This window comes from Hypanus sabinus, unplaced genomic scaffold, assembly GCF_030144855.1.
Source record: "Hypanus sabinus isolate sHypSab1 unplaced genomic scaffold, sHypSab1.hap1 scaffold_638, whole genome shotgun sequence".
Taxonomy (NCBI): domain Eukaryota; kingdom Metazoa; phylum Chordata; class Chondrichthyes; order Myliobatiformes; family Dasyatidae; genus Hypanus; species Hypanus sabinus.
The window spans coordinates 159,964-164,184 of NW_026781494.1; positions in this window are offsets into that span (position 1 = coordinate 159,964).

Below are 4,221 nucleotides of genomic sequence, written 5' to 3' on the forward strand. Positions count from 1 at the left end.
CTGCATCTTCCCCTCACGTGATCAGCCTCCCCACGCACGTGATCCTGTTCCGTCGCTGGCGGGACACGTCACAGCGATCCCAGTATTGAGAGGGACGACCCGCAGCGACCCTGGCGACGGGAGGACTGGCCTGCAGTGACGAGGTCCTTCCGGCAGCAATCCTGGTGGTGGGAGGACTAAACTGCAGGAAGACCCTCCATATCTGGAAGACTGAATGGTAGTGGGACGATCGAGCAGCATCGGTGTGCTCCGATCCAGGCGCTGGGAGAGCCTGACTACAGGAATTCTGGGTTATTGGGAGTACTGAAATTCAGAGTTCAGACCCTGTCGCAGCGTTTCCGCTCGCAGTGATCTTGGTGGACTGACTACCGCGATCCGAGTGGTGGGAGGACCAAACTGTGGGAGAAAGCCACCAAAGACGCTGCCTCATCTGCTGAGTTCCTCCAGCATTTTGTGTGTGATGTGCTGGAGTACGTCTGATCTACTCGTTGCCAGTGCTGGGAGGGCTATAATACAGCGAAACTGATGTTGGGAAAACTGAACTGGACGGCTCCTGGTGGTGACAAGGGCCGATCAACAGCAGATTCTAGTGCTGGGAGGGCTGAACTGCAGCGCTCTCGGTGCTGGGAGGACTGAACTGCAGCGCTCTCGGTGCTGGGAGGACTGAACTGCAGCGCTCTCGGTGCTGGGAGGACTGAACTGCAGCGCTCTCGGTGCTGGGAGGACTGAACTGCAGCGCTCTCGGTGCTGGGAGGACTGAACTGCAGCGCTCTCGGTGCTGGGAGGACTGAACTGCAGCGCTCTCGGTGCTGGGAGGACTGAACTGCAGCGCTCTCGGTGCTGGGAGGACTGAACTGCAGCGCTCTCGGTGCTGGGAGGACTGACCTGAGGACGAAAGCGCTGCGGTCCTGCGGGCTTCGGTTTCCTCCCACATTCCCCCCAGAGACGTCCGGGGTCCATGGATTAATGAGGAGTTGTAAATGATACCCCCAGTTGTGTGGATTAGGGGTAAAAACTGGGGGTGGGTGTTTGAGGGGAAGGTGGGTGGAACGAAACGGGATCAGTGTAAATGAAGAGGTTGGTGGTTAGTATTGGGGATTGGGCCGAAGGGTCAGTTGTGCTTTTTGTTTAAAAATTATTGGAAATATAACACAGAATGTGAGTGTGTGCTTTGGAAAAAGTCAGTGAGGGAGGAGAGAACAGAGAGTGGTGGAGGGAGGGCAGAAGGAGGGTGAGAGGAAGAGAGAAGGAGAGAACAGATGGAGAGTGAAGGAGGGGAAGGGAGGGAAGGGAAGGGACAGCGTTAGAGGGAGCGCAAAAAGCAGAACGAGGGATAGAGAGAGGTGGGAGGTGTTGGTATTAGTATTGGCCTATTGTTAAAAAAACACTAGAGATTCTGCAGATGCTGGAAATCCTGAGCAACACACACAAAATGCTGCAGGAACTCAACAGGTCAGACAGCATCTATGCAGGAAAATAAACAGGCCGAAATTCTTTCAGGCTGAGATCCTTCATCAGGACGGTTTACTGTTGTCACATGTACTGAGGATGAATGACAAGCTTGCATACTGTTTGGACAGATCAATTCATTACACTGTTCTTTGAGGTAGAGCACAGTATGAAATGTTATGGAGAGGGCACAGTGCAGGCAGACAATAAGGTGCACAGGCATAACAACATAGAAAGCACAAGGTCCTTTCAATTATCTGATAACAGCGGGGTAGAAGCTGTTGAGCCTGGTGGGACATGCTATCAGGCTGTTGTATCTTCTGCCTGATGGGAGGGGGGCAGAAGGGAGAATGTCCAGGGTGGGAGGGGCATTTGGTTTCCATTGTCAGGGATCTCCACCAGGGAAAGGATGTTGTCATGACAACACGTCACTATGCTCTCTACCTCCTCCTGTGCTCTGACTCATCGTTATTTGAGATGAGGCCTGCTCTGGAAGTGTCATATGCAAACTTGTAGGAGAGCACAATCTGCCCACACCATTGTCAATCAGAATCAGCATTGTTATCACCAGCAAATGTCATGAAGTTTGTTGTTTTGCAGCAGACGTACAGGGCAAGACATCAAAAAAAATCCTAGCAGTCACAATGAGAAATCCCAAAATAAGGAAGCGTTGTACGAAGAGAGCAAGATTGTGTGGTAGTGTTTGCAGATTCATGGACCGTTCGGGGATCTGACAATGGATGGGAAGAAGCTGTACCTGAAATGTTGAGTGTGCTCAGGTTCCTGCACCTCCTCCCGGACGGTAGTAATGAGAAGAGGGCTTGTCCCGGAGGGTAGTAATGAGAAGAGGGCTTGTCCCGGACGGTAGTAATGAGAAGAGGGCTTGTCCCGGACGGTAGTAATGAGAAGAGGGCTTGTCCTGGACGATAGTAATGAGAAGAGGGCATGTCCCGGAGGGTAGTAATGAGAAGAGGGCTTGTCCTGGACGGTAGTAATGAGAAGATGGCTTGTCCTGGAGGGTAGTAATGAGAAGAGGGCTTGTCCCGGACGGTAGTAATTAGAAGAGGGCTTGTACTGGAGGGTAGGAATGAGAAGAGGACTTGTCCTGGACGATAGTAATGAGAAGAGGGCTTGTCCTGGAGGGTAGGAATGAGAAGAGGACTTGTCCTGGAGGGTAGTAATGAGAAGAGGGCTTGTCCCGGAGGGTAGTAATGAGAAGAGGGCTTGTCCCGGACGGTAGTAATGAGAAGAGGGCTTGTCCTGGAGGGTAGGAATGAGAAGAGGACTTGTCCTGGAGGGTAGTAATGAGAAGAGGGCTTGTCCCGGAGGGTAGTAATGAGAAGAGGGCTTGTCCCGGATGGTAATAATGAGAAGAGGGCTTGTCCCGGACGCTAGTAATGAGAAGAGGGCTTGTCCCGGAGGGTAGGAATGAGAAGAGGACTTGTCCTGGAGGGTAGTAATGAGAAGAGGGCTTCTCCAGGACGGTAGTAATGAGAAGAGGGCTTGTCCTGGGTGGTAGTAATGAGAAGAGGGCTTGTCCTGGACGGTCGTAATGAGAACAGGGCTTGTCCTCGACGGTAGTAATGAGAAGAGGGCTTGTCCAGGACGGTAGTAATGAGAAGAGGGCTGGTCCTGGACGGCCGTAATGAGAAAAGGGCCTGTCCCGGGTGGTAGTAATGACAAGAGGGCTTGTCCCGGAGGGTAGTAATGAGAAGAGGGCTTGTCCTGGACGGTAGTAATGAGAAGAGGGCTGGTCCTGGACAGTAGTAATGAGAAGAGGGCTTGTCCTGGACAGTAGTAATGAGAAGAGGGCTTGTCCCGGAGGGTAGTAATGAGAAGAGGGCTTGTCCTGGAGGGTAGTAATGAGAAGAGGGCTTGTCCTGGAGGGTAGTAATGAGAAGAGGGCTTGTCCCGGACGGTAGTAATGAGAAGAGGGCTTGTCCTGGGTGGTAGTAATGAGAAGAGGGCTTGTCCCGGACGGTAGTAATGAGAAGAGGGCTTGTCCTGGAGGGTAGAAATGAGAAGAGGGCTTGTCCTGGAGGGTAGTAATGAGAAGAGGGCTTGTCCTGGAGGGTAGTAATGAGAAGAGGGCTTGTCCCGGACGGTAGTAATGAGAAGAGGGCTTGTCCTGGGTGGTAGTAATGAGAAGAGGGCTTGTCCTGGGTGGTAGTAATGAGAAGAGGGCTTGTCCTGCAGGGTAGTAATGAGAAGAGGGCTTGTCCCGGACGGTAGTAATGAGAAGAGGGCTTGTCCTGGGTGGTAGTAATGAGAAGAGGGCTTGTCCTGGAGGGTAGTAATGACAAGAGGGCTTGTCCCGGACGGTAGTAATGAGAAGAGGGCTTGTCCCGGACGGTAGTAATGACAAGAGGGCTTGTCCTGGACGGTAGTAATGACAAGAGGGCTTGTCCTGGAGGGTAGTAATGACAAGAGGGCTTTTCCTGGATGGTAGTAATGAGAAGAGGTCTTGTCCTGCAGGGTAGTAATGAGAAGAGGGCTTGTCCCGGATGGTAGTAATGAGAAGAGGGCTTGTCCCGGACTGTAGTAATGAGAAGAAGGCTTGTCCTGGAGGGTTGTAATGAGAAGAGGGCTTGTCCTGGACGGTAATAATGAGAAGAGGGTTGTCCTGGACGGTAGTAATGAGAAGAGGGCTTGTCCTGGAGGGTAGTAATGAGAAGAGGGCTTGTCCTGGAGGGTATTAATGAGAAGAGGGCTTGTCCTGGGTGGTAGTAATGAGAAGAGGGCTTGTCCCGGAGGGTAGTATTGAGAAGAGGG